This window comes from Hipposideros armiger, unplaced genomic scaffold (genome assembly GCF_001890085.2).
Source record: "Hipposideros armiger isolate ML-2016 unplaced genomic scaffold, ASM189008v1 scaffold_343, whole genome shotgun sequence".
NCBI lineage: Eukaryota > Metazoa > Chordata > Mammalia > Chiroptera > Hipposideridae > Hipposideros > Hipposideros armiger.
Window position 1 is genome coordinate 364,069 of NW_017731693.1, and position 24,679 is coordinate 388,747.

Below are 24,679 nucleotides of genomic sequence, written 5' to 3' on the forward strand. Positions count from 1 at the left end.
TGTGTGTGTGTGTGTTGTGTGAGCCTTACTTGGTGGCAGGGAACTGAGTGGCTTTCTGTGGAGCCGCCGCTCCTGTCTCCAGCAGCAGACTCACTGTCTGTGTGGGGAATTCCTGCTCCTGGCCCAAGCTCACAGGCCCTCACTCGAGACCAGCCAGGGCGGCCATGGCACACACCCTCTTTTTCTTGCTTGGATAAGGATCTGTGCTCTGGAGACTTCCATGGAGCCCAGAAAGAAAAAAAGAAAGAAGCTTTCACTCACATCCTTGACTGGGAAATTCAACTTGGTCTTTTTAAAACAAACTTTCCATTGGATCTTTCTACTAGGCCATAGAGACGAATTTAAAAAAAAAAAGTGGCTTAACAACCCCTGCATTTCTTGAGAATGAGCTGGCTATGGAAACCATAATTCAAAATTCATGTTGCCAGCTTTGGGAGGGCTGTTCCAATACTATGTTTCACACCTTCTTTTCTCCCCAGGGTCTTATCTGAGTGACCAATCTGAGTGACACTGCTCTTTACAGTTGACCAATGCTTTACAGCTAAGAGGACTCTTTCACTTCAGACTTAAATCAATCCACCCAGGAAACTTATGGTTTCCAGTGCTGCATACTTATGTAACAAAAGTATGTTGCTTTACGAAGTTGTGGGCTTTGAACATAACTGCATGATTAAATCTTTAACCACCTTGTGGTTTGTAAATAAAACACCTCCATCTCCCTCTACAGATAAGAAATCTCTGGAATATGATCATTAACCTCTTATAGGTTGTGTGTTGTAAGTGACAGGGGCTGGGTGTACAATGAAAAGAATACTGGACTAGAGTCTGAGTATCTGCTTGTAGGTTTTGTTGAAACCTGGAAGATGAAGGAATCAAGTGAGGTCTGTGGCTCCAAACCTTCTCTTGGCTCATCAAAATCATCTGGGGGAACTTTTTACAAATAAGGTTCCCCAACAAGCCCTGTCCTAGGAGTGTCTGATTCACAAAAATGTTCGGGAAGCCTCCCTGGGATGTGCATTTCTTAAAAGCCCCAGGTATGAGTATAACTCCAGCAAGATTTGGGAACCATTTATTTTGATGAATTCTGATGTCCTGTGTAGCTCTGAAAAACAGGTGACTAGAAGGAAAGATTAGCGAGGAATCCTTCTGAGTCTAGCTTGAGACTCCAGGTCTCTTCCTATTTGCGATGAACCATTGGTAAAATCACAGAGTGTGTGAGTGCATAATTACCATATTATTGACTATATCACCTATGCTTTACTTCATATCCCCATGCCTATTTTGTAACTACTAATTTGTATTTCTTAATCCCTTAACCATTTTCACTCTGTCCTCCAATTCCCCTCCCATCTATCACCCTGATAAATCTAATACCCATTTGACACCATAAATAGTTATTACAATATCATTGACTATAATCCTTATGCTATACCCATGACTACTTTGTAACAACCAATTTGTACTTCTTAATTCCTTCCCCTTTTTAATCCCCCTCACCAAAACCCCTCTCATCTGGCAACCATCAAAATGTTCTCTATAAGTTTGTTTCTGTCTTGTTTTGTTTGTTTATTTTGTTCTTTAGATTTCACATATAAGTGAAATCACATAGCATTCTTTCTCTGACCCTCTACTCAGCAAAATACCCTCCAGGACCATCCATACCACCGCACATGGCAAGGACCCATTCTCTTCCATGGCTGAGCAATATTTCATTGCATATATATACCACCGACTCTTTATCCATTTATCCACTGAGGGACACCCAGGATACCTCTGCATCTTGGCCGTTGTAAACACTGGATAAAGAAGTTGTGGTATATATACACAGTGGAATACTATTCTACCATAAGAAAAGATGAAATAGTGCCATTTGCAGCAACATAGATGGATTTTGAGATTGTAATGTTAAGCAAAATAAGTCAGACAGAAAAAGTAGAGAACCATATGATTTCACTGATATGTGGAACATAAAACTGAAAACAACAAAAGAACAAGAAAAACAAATTAAGAAACAAAACTCATAGACACAGACAATAGTTTAGTGGTTACCAGAGGGTAAGGGGGAAGAGGGGTGGTAGATGAGGGTAAAGGGGATCAAATATATGATGATGGAAAGAGAAATTACTCTGGGTGGTGAACACACAATATGATATTTGGATGATGTATTACAGAATTGTACACCTGAAATCTATGTAACTTTGCTAATAATTGTCACCCCAATAAACTTTAATTAAAAAAACAAAAACAAAAACAAAACCAATGCTGCTATAAACATATGGATGCACATGCCCCTTTCAAGTACTGTTTTGTGTTCTTTCAGACAAATACTCAGAAGTGGGATTACTGGGTCCATCTTTGTCTCTTGTTATAGCCTTTGTTTTAAAGTCTATTTTGGGTGGTGTAAGTCTTGCTACCCAAGCTTTTTTCTTTGTTTTTTCCCATTTTCATGAAATAACTTTTCCATCCCTTTACTTTCAATCTGTGTGTCTTTCAATCTGAAGTGAGTCTCATACAGGCAGCATATGTAAGTATCTTGGTTTTTTTTTTATCCATTCAGCTACCCTACTTTTTTTAATTGGAGCATTTAATTAATTTACATTGAAAGTAATTGTTGATACATATGTAGGTATTGCCATTTTATTATCAATATTTATTATTATTATTATTATTATTATTATTATTATTATTATTATTTTGTTTGTCTCTAAGAAGTCCCTCTAACATTCCTTGTAATACTGCTTTGGTGGTGATGAACTCCTTTCACTTTTTCTGTTCTAGGAAGCTCTTTATCTGTCCTTCAATTTTAAATAATAATCTTGATGGATTAGAGTACCCTTGGTTGTAAGCCGTTGTTTTTCATCACTTTGAATATTTCATGCCAATTCTTTCTTGCCTGCAAAGTTTCTGTTGAGAAATTAGCTAATAAGCTTATGGAAGCTCACTTGAAAGTAACTAGTTGCTTTTCTCTTGCTGCTTTTAGGATCTCTCTTTGTCTTTAATCTTTTCCTTTTTAATTATAATGTGTCTTGATGTGGGCATGTTTGGATTCATCTTGTTTGGGATTCTCTGAACTTTCTGGGCATGTATGTCTATTTCCTTCACCAGGTTAGGAAAGTTTTCAGTCATTATTTCTTAAAATAGGTTTTCAGTTCCTTGCTCTCTCTTCTCCTGCTGGTACCCTATAATGAAATTTTTTTTATACTTGATGTTGTCCCAGAGGACTCTTAAGCTATCCTCATTAAAAATTTTTTCTTTTTCCATTTTCCTGTTCTGATTTCCTGGTCTCAGTGAGTCCCCAGAATGGAGTGAGCATAGCTCACCAGGCCAATGCAGATTCAGATTTTGCCATATGGGGGAAGGCTCAACACAGGAAGATGGCACCCACCTGCTGGCTGCACAGGAGAGGAACCTCACACAGGAAAAATGGCAATGTCCCTCCAGTCCTCTGCCTAAATCCACACAACTCAATCTTTCCCCATATGTCTCCAATGCTTCCTGAGTCACTGTTCCTCTGCTGGAGCCCAGAGTGAGTGCCTGGGACTGAATGAGCCTGTGTGAAGGCCTTTTAAGAGGACATCTGTTTTTCCTTCAGCCTTATATGCTACCCAGAGTGTCAGAATACCCAGTGTTTTTCATAGCCAGATGTTGTGGGGTTTCTTCTTGCTGGCATCAGTACTCTGGGCTGGGGAGTCTGGTGTTGGCCTGGGTTCCCTCACTCCTTCAGAGGATACCTTTATGGCCAAGATATCCCTCTTAATTCTCACATGCCACAGGGAGGTTTGGGGCTGGCCCATTTTGCATCTCCACCCCTCCTACCAGTCTCTATGCGGCTTCTTCTTTATATCCTTAGTTATAAAACTCCTATTCAACTAGATTTCAGATGGTTTCCAGGTTGATTGTTCTATAATTTAGTTGTAATTTTTATGTGTTCATGGGGTGAGGCAAGTACAGTATTTATCTAATCTGCCATCTTGGATCTCTCCCCAAAATGGTTTACTTTCATAGAATGTTGGCTCTTAGTCAAATAGGGATCTCTAATGATTGAACATTCAGGGTCTTTCTCCTTATGAAAACTGTGTCCTAGAAGCACACAGGTTACTTCAAAAGAGTCATTTCCTCTACCTATACTAACCATCAAATTGCAATCTATTGCAATTTGTGAGTTTTAGAGCATTTTGTTATCTGGCATTAATCTAAGTTATGATTGTGTGTGTGTGTGTGTCTGTGTACACATACATGAACTTGAACTTACACCTGGTGGTATTTTCTCCACTCTGAATCCCTTGTCTTCACTCCTCAGCCCCACCTGTTTTTGCCCTTATTTACAGGTCCTACCTATGAGTCTCCAGATGTATGCATGTGGTTTTCTGTTCCTGCCTGAAAGAGATGATCTCTCTCATTGTTGACCATTTGCAATCACTTCACAGAAGATTATGGGACTATAGACCCCATGTGAGGTTCAGATAACAAAGGCGAGCTGAACACAGCATTGGGATCATAGGCAAAAGATGTGCCTCTGGGCCTTTGGCTACAACCTTCAGGCCAAAGGCTGCCCCTGAACATTGGGTCCTCAAGGCCAATCTGCAAAATCAGCGCTACTCCAATTGAAAGCTGCAGGAGCAGATGCCTAATGCTGACTGCTGAGAGGGTAGAAAAATGAAACCTGCATCAACTGGATCACATAAACTCTATATGATCATACTAAGTTGATTCCTTAAATTTCTCTGCTTAGAAAAAAAACATAAACAGTTAAAGTGCTGCTATGATATGGATTACTATTGTAATCACTCTAGGAACTCATCTAGAAGCATGGGATAACATCAAGCTAGATGAATGTGAGGGAAATAGAGAACCAGAGAAAATAGAGAAGAAGGAAAAGGAGAAACAAGAGGGGAAAATTAAGTGGTGAGAAAAGAGGAAGAACAGCAGGAACCTCACCCTTATCTAAGAACTGCCAGGTGTGTGGCATAGCAAAACAAAAAGGAGATGAGGTTTACCTTTGCTTTAGGAAAACTCTGCTTCTGATGGACATGAGGGAGAAATAGCTCAGCACAGGCTCTAGAAATAGTAAAACAGACCTTAGTTTCTGTGGGGAGCAGGAAAAGGATGCCTTGCTTACAGTGGTGTCTCAGTGCATCCCATTCCGTGGCACATGATCCAGCTTGATAAACCTGGGGGATGCAAAGGGTGAAAAATAGCTCTTAGGAATGGACTTCCTGGTTTATGCCTCAGCCTTTCCCTCTGTTTGTAACATGAATGAAAAGTAATTGGTGGAGATGAACAGAGCATGATAGAAGAGTACAATGCACACCTCAACCTCAGGATGGGGTGCCACTGTATTGGGGCCCATGCTTCAGTGGAGATGAGAGCTTGTGTTTATTCAAGAAGGTTCCCTTCTCTCTGGAAGGTAAATCTGGATGTACTGATGGCTCATTTGGCCACAAAGCAGCTGCAGTCCTACACTGTTTACAGAGCAGCAAGAGCTCAAGGAGTGCTGGTTAGAATGCAGAGTCTCAGGCCCCACCAGCCCTGCTGAATCATAATTCTCATTTCACTAGATCCTACAGTGACACATAGGTATGTGTAAGAAGCTCAGCTCTAGGTAGCCTGTAGACCACCAACCATGACTTTCAGTGCATGGTGAAGAATTTACAAATACATCACACATTGCAAAATAAATCATTTATTTGACTTGGAGAAATGAAAACTAAGGTTTGATTTAATTGAACTGAGTCCTAAAAGAACAACAACAACAACAACAAAATGGAGAGTTGTTTTAATGTAAATGTTAACCTAAGTTTAACTATACCCAAAGAATTTTTTTTAAAAAGGAAATGGTCTTTATTGCATCCAGAAATAATTTGGTAAAACATAAGAGTGAACATCTTGATAGACTGTGAGTCTAGCAGTAGGATACATCATTTTCCTCATTGGAATATGTGAACACAGCCTAAAAAAAACAGCAGTCCTGGATAGCTGAGGACATTATGGGCTTATAGACTGGGAAGGAATGGGACTGCTATGCCAGTAAACCTAATATTTTAAAAAAGATTTTACCCCAATATGTACATCAAAAGGCTGAAATGTCCCTAGTTGTTTTTCATTCACACGTGCATTCACATAAACGGACACAGACACCAAAACATCAATGGCAACATGGAAAATGCTGAAGACATGCCAGAAATGCCTTTGGTATGTCATTATATCTTCACGCAATTGCTGACATCTTTTGGTGCTGAACATTGCAGTCCTCATCCTCAGTAATTGGTGGCTGCTGTGTATTTATGCCTGGATTTAATCCCTAAAGAAAATATCCCTCCCCCTAAGACATACATACTCTTGTTTTTTTTTCACCTCCTCCTGCCTGGTCAGACTACACTGCCCCTATTATGTGGGCAAGCCACACACACACACAGAGTTCCCTGGGTGAGAAGTTGTCAGGCAAAAGGGTATTTGAATAAATGGGTAAAATATGGACACTTTATCCCTCCTCCTTCGCCTGAAGTGCACTTTTACAGCCTCCCCTCCTTGTGTCTCCAACATCCATTGACAGTCACCAACTTCCAATCATTCATTTAAGGGGAAGTTTTTTCCAGTCTTACACAAAAATGAGTTTGAAGGAAATACAAATGCCTAAGTGAAAAACTTCAGTAAAACAGGAAACAGGGTTTTAAACTCCTGTTATTGGAGACTATTTTGAGTATTTCAAACACTGTTTTGGTCAGAAAAGTTAGTGGCATGTGCTTAGTCATTAATAGCAAAATCTTCTCATTGTTCCAGTACTAACAAATTAGTAGCAATATGATTGAAAACCAGCCGGTCAAATCCTTGTTAAATACTTAAATAGTTAATAGAGCTCAAAGGAGAGGGACCATATGTGCATTAGTAGACATTTCCTGCTCCTTCTTTTATCCATGCTCACTGCTCATGAATTTTGTACTACTTTTTTTCTTACTGTATCCCTTTTTGTCTTTCAGAACAAACCCACCCCTGTATATGTTTCTTAGAGCTTTAAAAAATACTAAAATGTTCAAGGTACAGCAGCAAATAGCATTTGGTTTTCCAAAATTTTATGTGTTGCTTCTGTTAGTAAAGAACTTGCCACTCCTGTTATTAGGATCATTGTATACATATGTGCCAGACATGTGGTTTGAACCTGCATAATAATTTTTCCCTCCTGCTTAAAAATAAATAAATAAATAATAAAATAAAATAAGGCATCCAAAATATTTCTAATACCAAACATTTAAGATAATGATGACAAGCTGCATGTATGTTCAGAATCATATGCCATAGAGGGCTTCAAGTTTAAAAATAGTTAACTTGTTTTAATATATACAACTGGACTGGAGTTTTGATTCTAAACAAAGGAACAGATGCCCTAAAAAAAATAATAACTAGCCACTCCCTCAAAAGAGTCTTCTAATCCTAAACAATTCTTTTTTCCATAAATGGTTGATGTCATCTTTTGTCCAGGGTCACACACAGTTTTAAAAAATATATATTTCAGATTGGTTTGCTTCTTAAGAGAGTATAATGAGGAAACTAAGGAAAGGAATTGACAAGTAACAGATTGAATGAAGGCAAGCAATGTTTCACCATGGACTGCGGCAGGGAAGAAGAAGAAAAGAGGTTGGGGCTTGTTTCTCTTTTCATGGGTATATTATTACAGAAACTCAAATGGCAGATATAAGAGCCACAGCCTTACTTTGCAGAGCCTGTTGAGAAGTTAGTGTAGTGGAGGAGATATCATCATGGGCAGAGCAGGATGTGGAGCAGGCTGGGGCCTGCACACCCAGCACAAGGTATGTGACTGAAAGACAAGAAGCTGGCCTGCGGCAGGTGCAGCACAGCCAGTGCCCGTCAGCCCTAGGAAAAGAAAACCTGCAGGTGCAGTTGGGACATGTCCTGAGACTCCAAAGCCATGCTTTTTTCTGAATACTTGTCCTATATTCATTGTCTGCCTGCAAGATTATGGTTTGCAGTGGGAGGGGATGAGAGAGAGGGAGTGGTTTGGTTGAGTCTCCAGTTCTGGGGCTTTGATGACACACTCAGGTTGCTCTAAAAGTGAGTGCAGTTGGAGGTGAGACTGTGCAAGGGCAGTGGTGACAGTGCGAACTCACCCTGTCAGCCCCACGCAGCCCCTCGATCCCTGGGAGGGCTCTCTTCTCTCAAGAGGCCGTGGTGGACACAGGGAGTTTATTGGCTCCAGTTCAGCACTCCTGCCCTCCACCCTGGACAGCTTTCTCCTTCCACCTTAGCCATCCTTGGACAGAGTGACTACCTAAACATCCTAACTCAGTGCTTCAAAGCCCCAGGAATTCCAAATGCTGCCCCAATTCTCTTGGCTTAGTCAGGGAACCAACACAATTTTACACATACTTTGGGTGCTCAGTGGTTCTTTGCTAAAGGACCTCTCAGTCCCTCTGGGGGTCTCTCCTCTCTTCCGATATTTATGTGACATTGAAAACTTAGACTGGGAACCCCGGTTCTAACACACATCTTTATATAACCCTGTACATTCTCCAAAAGGCTTCAATCTTCAAACAGTATTTAATATTTCTGTCAATTATTCTGTAAGAAAATGGGAGATATAGCACTCAGTGAAGCTACCAAAACTATAGAAAATGAATGTGAATTCAACACCACCATTGCAGTTTATTCTATTAAGCCATCTCAATACTAATAAAGGGAAGATAGGGCTTATGATGGGCATCCACAGAGAGAGGCTCAGCCATGCTCTCACATAATGTGGTTGCCTGTCTCACATCATTCTGCTGTCACTTTTTTGTTTTTAATTTTCTAGGTGTTTAATTTTCTTTCCTTCTACCAGAAGAAAATCCATGAATGCATAAGAGCTTTCCACTTTTATTCGCTGATATCTTCCCTGGCCTTGCACATAGTAGACACTTAGTAAATATTTGCTGAATGAGTGAATGAATGAATCCCAAGGCCTTAATGGAAAACCCATTTTTGTGTTGGAGCTCAAAAGAATTTATGTGCTCAGGGTAATGTTGTTTTTGAGAAAGTTGTTGTGACAGCATTAAGTATTCAACAATATAAAGTGAGGGGCTGAATTAACTCTCCCAGGTCCAATGCAGTCCTAATGGCCAATGACTTACTTTGTGAAATCGAGTACAGGATTCAATGTTTTATTTTATTAATTTCATGGGTTTCAAGTGCTCCTGTTTATTTTGGTTACCAAACAAAATTGAAAATGGCCAAAAAGGAGTTAACCAGGGACATTCAAATACCTGGGAAAGTTACTGGGATTAAGCATTCCTTTGCTTACAGAAGAGTAAGAGCTGATTCAATGCCTTTAATTTAATTCTACACATGTTAGGTTATTACATGGAATACACATTCAAAGAATAGAACAAAAGTAAATAGACCCCAATTGGTATGTATAGTAAGTTTGGTTTCACTTAAAGATTATTCTATTAACAATGTTAGAACAAACTATAACAGTCTATTGAGAAACTAACATTGCTGTGAAGCTTCACAATTAAACTATCATATATTATTTTGATTCCTATGATGAGCCCCTACTCATCATGGATAGGCAGCTGAAGAATTCCACAAGGGTGATGATCCTATATATCTTCAGGCCATGGGTAAAGTTTTGATGTTGAAGGTTTCAAAACTCATAGATTTTTAGCACGTGGCTAGCCACAAAATCTTAACTTTTGAAAATAGTGAATGTGCAGGTCAACAGGATAAGATTTGTTAAAGATATGGTAGAATTTACACTGACTGAAAAACATCTTACTTCCCTAGGAGGTAGCTGCTATATTCTTAGAAATGGGCAGTGTCTATGCCAGTTAAGAGAAGTTATGGCAATAATGGTGCTTCTGAAAGGTTGCCCAGATTCTCAGCACACACTGGAATAAGACAAAGTACTTCTGGAGTCCCCTCCAGTCACTTTTGCCATTATGCTCACATACCTAGCCTGCCCAAGTCCTCTCACACTTCCACACCTCTTTCAGAAATAGCCTTCTTTCCACATTTTCCTGCCTGACAAACTCCTACTCTCCCTTTACATTAAATTTCACCTCCATCCTAAACCTTCCCAGTCTATGTATGCCAAGAAGTCTGGCCAAGCCCATTGTCCAGACCTCTCACAGCATCATACAGCATTGCACTCATTTGTCAATTTTGATTTCACTGTGGCCAGGGACTATAATTCATTTCAGTGACTTGTCTGGCATATAATAATTCCCCATTAAAGTGACAGATATATGAAGAGTGTTCTCAGATGAAACTCATGGACTCTAGAGGACTCTTAAAATTCCCCAAACATTCTCAGAATTAAGATCTTCTACCCTCATGAATGACAAATGTTTGTTTAGGCAATCCATCCTATACCAGTTTCACGGTACCTGACCCTCTCAGCCAGCATGCCACACTACGGATCTGGCCATCACTGGAACACATTTTCTTCCAAAATCTTCATCTCAATTATTTTTAACTTTAAACACAATCTTTTAAATTTCTGCCTCTTAAATCCCAGTCTCATTTCACTTTATCTTTCATGTCATAAATACCTCCTCTACTTTAATCCCTACAGTTTTCCCCAAATCAACTTACAATAACCTTACTTTCTTCCCTCTTCCTAGTATTCCCTGTTATTTTTTTTTCATCTGAATCATTCCTACTCATACACCAGTCTTGCTTTTGGCCTTGTCTCTTTCAAGAAGTTGTCTCTGGTGGCCCTTAGTAAGAAGATAGCACACCCTATTGCTGTACACACTTTACAGTACAATTTCCTGTTAATGTATCCTTATGTTCTTCAAAAGATCAGCTCCTCAAGGGACAAAATATATATTATTCATCTGAAATCCCATATCAATAAGTGACTGTTATTTTCTCACCTTGTGTGAAGATTCTATAAGCAGCCTGGGCAGGATTTGTAAAGTTGAGGGATTTGCAGAGGATAGAAAGTTGTCTAGATCCTTGGAAAAGTTAGAGTTCCCCAGGATTATTGCTAAGATCTAAAAAAAACCCAAATCTATTCAGGTCTTCTCTACTGGCTTAAAATTCCAAATCGGAGAACAAAACACTTCTCCATTGAAGAGCTGATATATGTTAAGAATTTTACCTCCCCTTTTATCTACAAGGCAGTGCAAACATCAGCTCCTTGAAGTTGCATTAATCTTGGGTTTTCCTACAACTGACAGTCAATATGAATATTCCTCACATGTACTGTGGGGTGTACAGCCACATAGGGAAGCAAAAGGTGCTTGGGTATCTTAGGGAAAATGCTACAATATGATTCATATCAGTACTCTCAATGAATTATCTTATGAGTCCATCCATGTTTCCTTTGTCAGCTAAGAGTCTATTCATCCTTGAAGGTATACTTCAAATTCTAATCCTATGGCATATCCCCAACCCTAGATTCATCAATAAAACAAAAAAATTGAAAATGAGATAGGTATGCAAGAATTCCCTTCTCCATCATTTGAATCCCTGATGCCATCGTTGTCTTTGCCACCAATTTGGCACAGTTTTGTAGATTTAAGGGACTTGAGACACTTGTATTTACCACTACCCCTCACCACACACACACACATTCATGTTCACCATCAACTGGCATGTTATGCGTGTTCCTTAAATTTGATTATTTGATCACTGATCTAAAGAAAAGATCTCCCAGGAAGCTAAAGCCAGAGTTTGTAGGAAACAGGACTACCATTCTTTAGGTATCCTGGCCACCATGAAAACAAAACCTATTTCCCAAAAGTATTTGTTGAAGAGCTACATATTGAGTCATTTGTCAAGGCTGATTAAATAGTCTCCATACCCAACCCAGGTAACTGCAAGATTTTTATTATTTGTGTGGCATTTTAATATTTTGCAAATCACTTTTATACCCATGACTTTATTTGATCTTTACAACCATCTTGGAAGTGAATGGGGCAGATGTGATGATTAATGGATGAATAAACTGAAGCACAGAGAGGTCAGGAGACTTTAGCTCCAAAGTCTGCATGAGAGAAATGACTGTGGACAAGATTACAGTGCTGGCAGCTTAGGATAAACAAAATTCACATGCAACCAAACAGAAGAGCAGATGAATGCTGAAACAGAGGTCTGACTAAAGTGTCATGGAACACAGAGAAAGACACAAAGACCAACTTCCCTGACATGCTTTCTTCACTCAGGAGAGGCCCTACCCAGAGGGGGCCTGATTTCATGGGACTTGAGCAAGCGCTTTGCATTCAGACCTTCTCAAATGCTGTAGGTTCTGAAGAGATGAAAGGGGCTTTGAATATGGGCACTACAATAATTATGTTTCTTTTAATGGAGCAATGCATACTTCTGTTATGCTATGGTGCAAAGGCCTAATTATTCAAACACAACCATTAGTACCCACACAGCAGAGATGATAGCAGATGTTATAAAGATAGCATCTCTTGGCCATTTGCCCACCAGGTCCAGCCACAAGGACACTTCAAAAGCAACAGCAGCTCCTGCCTGGAGCGTCCCACAACATGTCCTAGGAAATCAGAGCCCAAAGTTAACTTGAGACATCTGGAGGGAGAAAGGGGTCAATGTGACAGTAACAAGCCCTTCCTCCCACAGCTCTCAGGTAGATAAGGCAGCAGCTGGGCCTGGTTAGAAGAGTGATCTGGGCTGCCTGGAGCCCTGTGTCCTGCTGGCTATTTTCACACAGACAAGCAGCTACAATCAGGACACAGAACCTCTGTCAGGACCTCATTTCAAACCTGCAAGGCTGAAAGGAAATCCTTCATTTGACTGGAGAATAACATGTACCTAGAAATGTGTCCAACTTCTTACCACCACCACCACCACCAGTATATATATATATATAACTAGTTGAATTTGTGTGGCATACTATTGCTCAAACTTGAGAACTCAGAAGCAAGCACCAGCCTGCCTGCATTTTTCCTATCCCAGCCCTATGAGTAACAGGAAAACACAAAGGGCTTTAAAAAATTCAGATAATTACCAAAAAAAAATGACTGCATTATTATTATCAACAAAGTGCTAAATATTTAGATTCCTTTAAACTAAAAAATTTTAAATTGAGAGACAATTAGGGGTTATTTTTTTTGTCTGCATCAACCATAGCAAGGAGATTTCCTGGAAGTGGGTCCCTCAGGCTTTAGTTTCTTTGTTTTCTGTGTGTATATGTTCACAAGTGTGAATACACACACACACACACACACACACACACACACACACACCTGTCTCTTTATAAGCAACCTACTGTAAACAAGACACGTGAAAAGAAAGGAGAGAGCTTTAAGGAAATACTCCTTTTGACAAAGATTTCTGCCACTTGGTTCTTGAATGATACTTCCTTTTGCCTTCTCATTTCCAGCAATTCATAGAAAGACTATCTCCCCCACAAAATTGCAGTGTGAATGGCTCTCAGTCTAAAAAAATTAAAATGACAGAAAGAGAAACCTCTTATAATGAGGGAAACCACACTTCATTCCCTGCTAGCACAGACTGTTTAAACAAACCAAGATCTGCCATCACACAAAGACTTCCAAGGGAGTAGATGGAGGAGGTGAAAAGTATTAAGGTCCTTCAGGATGCCCTCTCCACAGCAACATGTTTAAAAATCCTATTGGTGAGGGATTTCCAAGATTCAATGCATTGCACTTCCTTGCCTTATGAAGATGTAAAAGAAAACCTAGATAAGAATGAAGTCAAAGAATTTGCTTCTTAGCTCAGGAAGAGGAACATGAACTTCAGAAAGTCCTACAGAACTCAAGAGGGCTCTGGAAGTATATCAATTAAAACAAATAAGCACACACAGTTAAAAATTTTAGTTAACAGTCAAAATATTAACAGTGAGAAGTAATAGTGAGCACATTGGTTGGCTTTATACCAACTGAAGCAGAGGAAGTTCAATCATAGCCCTTCACTAAGAACAGAAATAATTTTACACAACTGAAACGGACCTTGAAATGGCATGAAATCCATATTCTAATACTAAAACAATACTCGAACACTAAGAAAGTACCAAGTGCCATCCTGGAAGGTCAGGATGAGTAGTGATAGTAGAGACCATATAGATCAAAGGCTTGTCTTGTAGTTAGGAAAGCAGGACCCAGATGGGTCCCAGGCTTCCCAGCTAGCTGATGGGGGTAGAGCTGAGAATAAAACAAAGGGAGATTATGTTATTATCCCCATTTTACAGATAAAGAAACTGGGGTCAAGCAGCAGATCTAAGATAATTCAGCAAATAAATAGCGCAGAAGAGCTCTGACCCACAGCTTTCTGTTATCGGAACAACACCTCCAAATTCTGCACAAACTTCTCCATAAAACAGTGGCCAGAGGTCTAGATATGCAAGTAGAAGATGGACTAATGGAGCTAGGTGAGTCTTGGCTCTCCTTTTGCAAATGCCTCCTAACAAAGTGTCCTCCCTCTCACACCACAGTCAAGGTCTATGCCCCACAGCATAGCTAGGCACCCAGGTACAGGGCTGTGGGTATGAAGATGCCATTATCTTTTGGATGGTTGATGCAAAGAAAAGCTCAAATCCCTAATGCCACCCTACAAAGTAAATTAATACTTCATTTCCCTGAAATATTTCTTCCGAACAAATACTGTCTTCTAAATTTGTCTCTTCACTTTCCACACAAAAAAATACTAAAACAAAAACAGAGTAGCTTTAGCTTCCTTGGGCACAATATAACAATGGGCAAGATTGGGCTCCAGGTGTTTTAAGACATCAGTGAAGAGAAGCTGAAAAATTGCTATACTGTAAGACACAGCCCACCCAGACTGGGTGTGAAGGCTGAACCAGCACTATTCTTGAAGACTGCTCAGCCTCCAAGAAGTGTGACCCACATAATCATACAACTTCTCATTAGGACCAAAGAGGAGCCCATGCTCCTGTGTGAAAATGAAATTCCCTTGATGGAAAAGAATATTTTCCACTGTCAGTTTTCATAGAAAGAGGCCAGACTCAGGGTGAGTTAAAGTATGGGAGCATGTCCTTGTCTGTGGGGTCAGATGTCAGGACAGAGGTTCCCTGAGATGGGGAAAGAAGTAAAGGCTGAGAAGAGGCAGTGACCTAAGGGAAGGTCAATGTGCTTGGTGTCAATTATGGAGAGCACCCTGGCCAGTGGTTCTAAGCCTGTCTTTGTGCATGAACCACTTTGGCTTCTGTGAGGCCTATAAACCTTCTTCTCAAAATTATGTTACAAGTACACAAAATAAAATAAATAAGATTGAATAAAAGCAAGTATATTGAAATAGGTTGTATCTGTGCATCCCTTGGTTAAAAGCTCATTAAGGAACTCGAGTGATATAAATTTTGGCATAAAAAGCATATGTGGGGGAAAAAGGGCACTGTATTATGCAATTCAATTTTGTAGTCTCAGACTGCCATAGGCCATTTGTCCTGCCACTTCTGATAAAGGACACCTGGCTTCTATAGGAGTCAGGAGCTACAGCATCCAATTCAAACTACCAAAGGCTGAAGTGTTTACTGCGAGCCACTTAGATTCTGTGTTATACTGGCTAAAAGTTAACTAAAATGTGATTTCCAAGTACAAAGAAATTTTGTAGGTTCATATTTTTAATAAATTGTATTGAATACATTTGTTTTTATAGGACATTAACACATTATTACCTTATATTTTATACTGCTTTTCTTATGAGGTACCCAAATCATAAATAAAACCAAGAATATTCTCTCAGAGACAAATAAATATAGGGCATTTAGGACTTGGTTTTAATTTTGTTTTGTACATCTTCAGAGTGGTGTTTAATGGCAAATGTTTGTTGTTATTTAGAATTTTGAAATGAAATCTGAGAGCAGCCTCATGAATCCTGGGTTCCCAGGGTCACAAGGAAGCATATTCACCAGTCCCCGTCACCTACTCACCTGTTCCTGTGGAGCTCTGCCTCCTGAGAAGGGCTCTGCACAGTAGGAGACACTGTCATTACCATCAGAGCTAAGTATACAAGCGAGTCTAAGCCTGTTGTTAGTTGTCTCCAGTAATCACAGACCTAGACACACAACTCTTTGGAGAGGCCAGAGGCAACCACCACCCACACCCAGCCCCCACAGCCACCATCAGGACCCAGGCATGCCCTGGCCCACCCCACCCCATCCTACCACCACCCTCTCTCTGAGCCACAGGGTCTAATCTCAGTGTCAGTCCAGAGGTGCAACCCCCATCCCCATCTCTAGCCCTGATCTTCACTTCCCACACTCTATGGACCTCAGGGTAGACCGCCCCACCCCCACCCTCAGTATATAGTGATAAGAGAAAGGGGACTATGGAGACATCTCTGACCTAATATACAAGCAGGGAGCTGAGATCTCATACAATGACTTCTCTCCGGTAGCTCTTTAATAGGAGCCTTTTACAGTGTACGATAATGTTTCTCAATTTTGTATTCAGTCAGTTCTTCCCAGGTTAATGTGCAGCTCTGATCACCATGAAACCTGAGGTCCAAGGAGAAGTCACAGAGTGAACTCACTTTTTAGTGGCACCTAGGGAAGACCCAAAGCCATCTGAGCTTCCTCAGTTGCCCCAGGAGAGCAGCCACCCCACTCCCCACTGCTGGGCCAAATTACAATGTCTAATTTTCAAAGCATGCACGAGCCCAATTTTCTCATTATGGTGACTGCTCATAGATGGTGGCTTCTGCTCCATGGAAGATCACAGCATTAGTATTTCTCTGCTTTTCTCAAGAGTCCCAAAGTTTCTACACCAAAGCAAACCCTCTGTAAGGTCTGTTCCAGTTCCTAGTCAAAGGATCAGGGTATTCACATAATCAAGAACTTAGGAAGAGGTGCTGGAAGAAAAAAATCTCCAGATAATAAACTATAAGCAATGTTTCAATATCAAAATTGTCGATTCTTTTTCTTTGGAGCTGTTAAATGGAACATTACTTCCATTTGACAGATTCAAAAGCAAGAGAATAATTTTTTTCATTTCTGTGAAAATCAGGTTTCTAAGGACAAGAAAAAGAATAACAAATGAAAGGAATCTAAGGCTAGGTAAGCTCAGGGAGATATTTTGCCTTATGCATTTTATTCTTCTGCAAGATGCAATTATGTCCTCCATATCTTGGGGGAAGAGAGCCCTAAAGAGAATGTTGACATCTCACTTTCCTATCACTGATTTTGTCAATGCAGAAATATTTGATGAAGACAGCCCTAAATGAGAGGTGGAGTGGATTCTTACCTCTGGCTCCTGACCTCCGTCCTGCATGGCTCATGGCCCCAGCTGAAGCCAGACACCTAAGGTGCTTTTGGGTAGTGTAGTCAATAATCTTTCCCTAAAATCCCATTTCTAAAACCTCAGCAAAATCTACTTGGCTTTTAAGCATTTTTATGTGTGTCAAAGCTCTAGCTTGATGCTTTGAAATGACACACATCACAAGCTATTTGTGGTAGCTCTTGTGGCTGAGCACTTTGCAAGACATTAAGAAGTCTATCTACTCCCCTCTAAAAGTACACATGCCTAAGCCTATGGATATGCTGCAGTGAACATGGGGGTGCCAGTATCTATTCATGATCCTGGTATTAGTTCTTTTGTGTAAATACCTACAAGTGGGATTGCTGGATAATATGGTAATTCTTTTTTTTCTTTTAGCTGAGCCATTCTGCCAGCTGTTGGCAGCTCAGCAGCAGCTCAGCTCGGGCCGGACTCGAACTGCTGTTGCTCAGAGCTCAAACCTTTGAGCGAGCTCTTAACCAACTGAGCCACTTGGCCGGCCTTTGTAATTCTATTTTTAATTGTGGAAACAACCTAATAATCATCAACAGATAGAGAAATTGTGATAAATATACAGAGGGTACAAAAAAAGTATACATATTTTAAAAAATTAAAACTGTATTAAAATTATAATAATATATACTGATAACAAAAGATGAGTATAAGTCATGTTTGACTTTTGCAATTACAAGAGGTGCTTATAGTGGTTACCATCAACATTCAGACATTTCTGATTATGGCAAACTACTGCTTGAGCAATGTTGACCAAAGTGTCCATTTGTATACATTTTTTGGCATCCCTGGCATGTGTGTGTGTGTGTGTGTGTGTGTGTGTGTGTGTGTGTGTACACAGTGGAACATTATTACATTTTTAAAAAGAAGATTCTGCCATATGTGACAACATGGATGAACCTTGAGGACATTATGCTAAGTGAAATAAGCCAGACACAAAAAGACAAATACTACATGTTTCCGCTTATATGAGGTGTCTAAAGTAGTCAAACTTGCAGAAGCAGAGAGTAGAATGATGGCTGCCAAGTGTTGTAAGGAGGAGAGATAGGGAGTTTTCCTTTAGTGGGTATAAAGTTTCAGTTATGCAAGATGCCTAAGTTCTAGAGATCCACTGTACAACATTGTGCTTATAGTTAACAATACTGTACTGTACATTCATAATTTTGTTAAGAGGGTAAATCTCGTGTTATATGTTAGTACAATTTTTAAAAAAGGATAAGCATGAGGAGTGATAGCTCCCTGCATTCCCCCTGCAGTCTTGCAGAACTTGAAGCTTTTGTTCACACTGTTTTCTCTGGAAGGCCCTTTCCTCATCACTCCTCTTCCTACATGTGTGAAGTGCATGGGCCCTCATTACTCTATTACATGTGGGAGGCAAGTAAAGCTGTCAGATACTACTTCTCCAAGACCTTCTGTGCCACATCATATTAGAATACAGCACACATCTCCTCTTCCCTGTGGTTACAGACGCTCAGGTCTCTGATTTGAGAAAGGTGGTATTGACTTTTCAGAGTTGTTTTGAGGAGTAAATGGGTAATTTACATTAGTATGGTATGTAATTAGAACAGTATCTAGTGTTACCCATTATTTGTATTATCACTAATAACATTAGTATATGATTTCTTTTTTTTTAAATTTTTTTTTTATTGGGGAATTGGGGGGATTGGAACAGCGCTGGGGAATTTGGGAAGGGGAACAGAAAAGTTGCTGTCGTTTTGTTCTTCAGTCTAGCTGTGGAGGACGTTGCTTCACTGGCCCAAGTTGGCACCATCATTGCGCTCTTCCCGGGCGAGGCAGATCAGTCGCCAGCTTCTGGACGGCCGCTCACTGCGGCTGCTGGCCGCTCACGCTGGCTGCTGGCTACATGCGGTAGCCCATGGCAAGCCACTGCCACAGGGGCTGCAGCCTACGCCGTCGCCTGTGACTCACGGCAGCCCAGCTCCAGGTTGAGCTGTTGTTCAGCATCTTAGCTGTGGAGGGCAGTGTCACTGGCCCTCATATGTGGGATCCGAACCGGGGCCCTCTGGCATCCCAAGCCAGTTCTTAACCATCGCGCCACTCGGCCGGCCCCATATATCATTTCTTTAAAGCATTTTCTCTGACAGGTTTTGGTTCCTTTAGATGCTGTTTCCATATGTTTATATTGTTTTCCATAGAAAGGCTTAGTTAATTCTATGTTTAGCCCAAATTTAAACAATCAAACTTCCTTTTTATTAGTCCCATTAAAGTATGACAGTCATTGAATGAAATTTGTTGAAATGTGGTAACTGCCCTGTGAAGTGGATACTGCAAGGTTGCAGTGACCCTGCATGTGTCCCCACTGCCAATATTTGTGTGATTATTTTGATTTTGTGGTGTGTTTTGTTTCAGGCTGGAGGGGAGGGGAGTGTAAAGAGGTCAGCAATCAGGATTGTTCTCCAGGAGTCACTTGTTCTGAAACTGGACTCTATTTCTACAACAGATTCCAAGTGTCACACCTCCTATTACAATAATTGGAATATGTAATCTGTATGTATACAGACCAATTAAAGGATACTACAGGATTCACTATAGAGTAAATCTGGGAACAGCGCTTATAGCATGGGAACTGAGCAATCAAGCTTTTCACACTGATTGAAGCTGCAGGTTTAACAATGCCAAGGAGGGATGGGCCCAGCCTCCCCATGAATTCATTAATTGTGTTTATTGTACGTATTGTCTACCTGTGTCTTTGAGGCATGGGATCATAAAGTATGAATGACAGCACCTCAACTACAAAGCTGTTGTTCCTGCTCATTCACATTCAAAGAGAATTCTGTTAGACCACAACTACTGGGGTCCCAGCTCTTCCTAACAGGCCAGACAGCGCAGAGAAAACCTGAGCAGTGCATTGCACCCTACTGGTAAAGATTAAATCCAATACTATAAATATAAGTAGATCACCTAGGAAAAAAGTGATTTAAGTTAGGGAGAAAAATACTTATATTTGCTTTAAAAATGTAAGGTACATATTGATATCTGACTGCAGAGGACACTTGCACAGGTACCTGATGTGGTCAGGTTGCTGCGAGAAGCCATACACCCCAGTCCCTACTCCATGCACAGGCTAAAGGGCTGCTCCTCAATGTGCTGATAGCTCTCATGGCCCCCGCACCTCACATTGTCCCGGAAGGAGTTCGTGAGGGGCCTGATCAGGTTTGTGGGGAAGTCTCTGCTCCAAAGTTGGAGTTCCCCTTTGTCTATCCTCCAGCAACAGCTATTGGGTTTCATCTCTTTTGTATGCTATTTATTTATTCAATCTTTACTTCCTGTTTCTGGAATGCCATCCACCAGTGCACACACTGGGACTTTTGCACACCGATACAGTCATCCTAATTCATAATTAGGTAGCAAATGTTTTATAAGGGAGCAGAACAAAGGAAGTGGATATTGAAAGAATGATTTATGTTAATTTCACTTGAATAATTAGAGAATCCCATAGAAAAATTTTAAAGTAATCTGGAGGCTCAAAGATTTCACATTAAGGTACTGTTTTCTTTATTGTCTTTATGTCTATGTTTACCCATTGACTTTGGTATTTACTCAATAATCAATACATGAATCCATGTTCTTTATATATTAACCTCATGATTGGTCTTACCTGTGTTGAGTTGAGTGGTTTAAATCTGGATGACACATTATTATAATGATAGACTATAATAATTTTAGATACAAATTTCCAAGAATAATCCATGTTATTGTAAAGAACTTAGGCCCAGTCTCCATACCCACGAAATTTACAATCTGTGTTCTGTGTATTTCAATACTCACTGTCAATATACAATTCGCAATGTCTACTATAAATAACTAGGTCAATCAACTGATGCATAATTGCAATATATATGCCTATTTTGATATATTTCAATAAAATTCACCACAGACATTATAAGTTCCAAAGGTAATTCCATGAATGGAAAGCAAGCAAGTGATCTTGTTAGAAGTCACTGTCAATGTTTTATAAATAAAACATTATGACTTCTTAAAAGGCTTTCTAAAACTGTACTTAACATTTAATTTTAATTGTTGAGCCATTTGCCAAACTCAAATGTGTAATTAATAGTATCAGTGGAAAATATGTTTTGCCAAGAGCAGTTGTGTGCTGGAACAACCTTACAGTGACTTACAAGAAACACTTCAAATTTTCAGGTATTTTATAGTGGTTCACAAAAACACTTGTTAAATTTTCAGAAATTGTAGAACTTTAACATTATTAAATATTAAATTATATAAACTTACAACTTAATAAATTATATTAAGTGAAAAAATTAATAAGAAATAAAAAATCATTACTTCCTATACATTTTACTCCATTTTTCTGTGTCCTATGTTCTTGAGGATTTTTATATCTATCATATTGGAGTGATAGAAGTACTCAGTAGTGGTGGGCTAATGTGAATTTAGCCCTATCTCTGTGCTTAATTATATCTCATTGATAGCATGAGGTGGGATATTTACACTACAGAAATCAGCAAACATCAGCAGTAATGATTTATTGTTTTGTTGACTGCCCAGGCTTAAGAAAACAATGAAGTAAATGCTTATAACACACACAGCGCACAGTGTAGTTTGTGTAAGCGCACAGTGGAAAGTTCATAAACTTAACTGTCCAGCCTCGTATGCTAACATTTTTTTCTGAAAAGCTGCTTGCAAAACATTTACCAGTATACCACTGACTAAGTATCTTATTAATTTTCCTCTGTGTGCATGAAAATTCTAGCCTACCTAAAAGAGATATGTTTGTCTAAATATTTTTTTTCTAAGGAGACAGTATGGGATATTTTGTGTTATAGAAAGAAATAACTCCAATTAAGAAACCTATGGGGCCGGCTGAATGGCGCATTGGTTAAGACCTGGCTTGGGATGCCAGAGGGCCCCGGTTTGGATCCCACATATGAGGGCCAGTGACAGTGCCCTCTACAGCTAAGATGCTGAACAACAGCTCAACCTGGAGCTGGGCTGCTGTGAGCCACCAGCGATGGCAGGTGGGTTGCCATGGGCTACTGTGTGTAGTCAACAGCCAGCGTGAGCGGCCAGCAGCCGCTGTGAGCGGCCATCCAGAAGCAGGCGACTGATCTGCCTCGCCCAGGAAGAGCGCAATGATGGTCCCAACTTGGGCCAGTGAAGCAACGTCCTCCACAACTAGACTGAAGAACAAAAGGACAGCAACTTGTCTGCTACCCTTCCCCCAATTCCCCAATTTAAAAAATCTAAAAAAAAAAAAGGTTTAGACATGCCCAATTCAGTGTCACTGTGCATCAAGAATTATTGCCCATGTTTGTCCACTTAAATTATATTCTTGCCTAAATATATAATGATCATATATACTTCATGATTTAAATTGTTTAAATAAAGATTTTTTTTTAAGCTGAGCCATCCTGCTACCTGTTGGCAGCTCAGCGGCTGCTCAGCTCGGGCTGGACTCGAACCACTGTTGCTCAGAGCTCAAACTCTTGAGCGAGCTCTTAACTAACTGAGCCACTCGGCCGGCCCTAAAGATTTTTCTAATATTTTAGTTATGTATTTTTTTTAAGAAGTATACACACACACTTTGCTTTTTTCAGAAGAAACTAGGGATACACCAATAGCTTTAGTGGTCAGCTTCTCATGAGTTCAGACTGCAAGGTCAACCCAAAAGGTCAGTGAAGGGGTACAAGACCCCATTTCTGTCTCTAGTGTGAATCCTACAGGGCCATTTTCCAAGAAAGCCAATAGCATGTTCCAAAAACAAAGAGACAAAGCTGCAGTTAGAGGAATTATTGAGGTCCTTCCAAACTGAGATGAGATATAGATGATGCCATTCAAGAAATATACAGAAGCTGGAGGAGACAACAAGTGAAATAATGAGCAACATACTTCTGAGGACAAGGATCTCAGGACCAGTTATGAAAATCAAGTTATATTTCTGGAACTGTTTCCTTTTTTGCACCTAGAAAAGTGTTTCACCATAGGAGAATTCAATATCATGGAATGAATGAATGAACGAACAAATGAATGATATGCTGAGCCTGCCGCCAGGTTGGAATAGTGTGAAGGCTTTGTTTAGAAAACATGTGTTATGAAAATTTGCTGTTGTACTGAATTTAAAGCATGAGATCTATGCTAACCATTAAAGCAAGAGTAGGAAACTAGAGCTACCACTTGTTTTTGCAAATTGAGTTATATTGGAATATAGCCATGGTCATGCATTTATGCGTCCAAGATTGGACAATTAAGTTCAAGAACTTATCCTAGAAAAAGTGCTATATACCTCATTGCTGAATATCACTATTTTCACCTTTGATGTACTCTCCTTGGGAAACTATGCACCTATGCCAGAGCCTAGTCCACTCTTCAAAGCAATTTTGGAAGTCTTTTTCTGGAATGGCCATCAGAACTGTCATCATATTACGCTTGATGTCCTGAATACCATCAAAATATCTTCCTTTCAATATTTCCTTTATCTTTGGGTAAAGAAAGAAGTCATTGGGGACCATATCAGGTGAGTAGGGAAGGTGTTCCAATACAGTTATTTGTTTACTGGCTAAAAACTCCCTCACAGACAGTGCCATGTGATCTGGTGCATTGTCGTGATGCAAGAGCCATGAATTGTTGGTGAAAAGTTCAAGTTGTATTTGTCTAACTTTTTCACATAGCCTGTTCTGCACTCCCAGGTAAACTTGGTTAATTGTTTGTCCATTTGGTACAAACTCGTAATGAATAATCCCTCTGATATCAAAAAAGGTTAGCAACATCATTGCAACAAGTTCGCGAACTTAATTGTCACACCTGGTCTCTATGGCTGCTTTTGCCCTGCAATGGCAGAGTTGAAGAGTTGTGACAGAGACATTATGGCCTGCAAATGCTAAATATTTACTATCTGGCCCTTTAGAGGAAAAGTTTGGTGATCTCTGCCTTAGAGGAATTAATTCAATAGGTAGAATTCTTCTGACATTTTTACCTTTCACATGGTTCCACAGGACCAAAGAATGATTACATGATAATTAATTTTTCCAACTAACATTTACTAAATGCCTACTGTATGCCATTGGAAGGAAATAAGACATCCTCCCACCCTCCGCTGACCAGGAGTTCTAGTTGGAAAGATAGAAAGATAGATACTTAACGTCAGACCTGGGACTTGGCCATAATCTTGAAGGAGACACTCCTTCCTAGGATATTGCAAGTGAGGTATCAGGTTTCACAAGGCAACCACTGTCACTTGTCTCTCTGCTTCTTTAGTGCAAGTGGGGTCCTGCTGTTTCAGAACAGGGGTGAGAGACTAAGCAGGATCCTGATAGGCCTCTGCAATAGGAAAACTTAGGGTTCCAGCTCAGACTACAGTGTGCCTTATTCCTCATTTGACAAGTGACCCTAGTCCATATCATCATCTGGTGCTGGGAAGGAGTGAGTGGTACCCAACACTACACTGTATACCAGTCACTCTTCTAAGC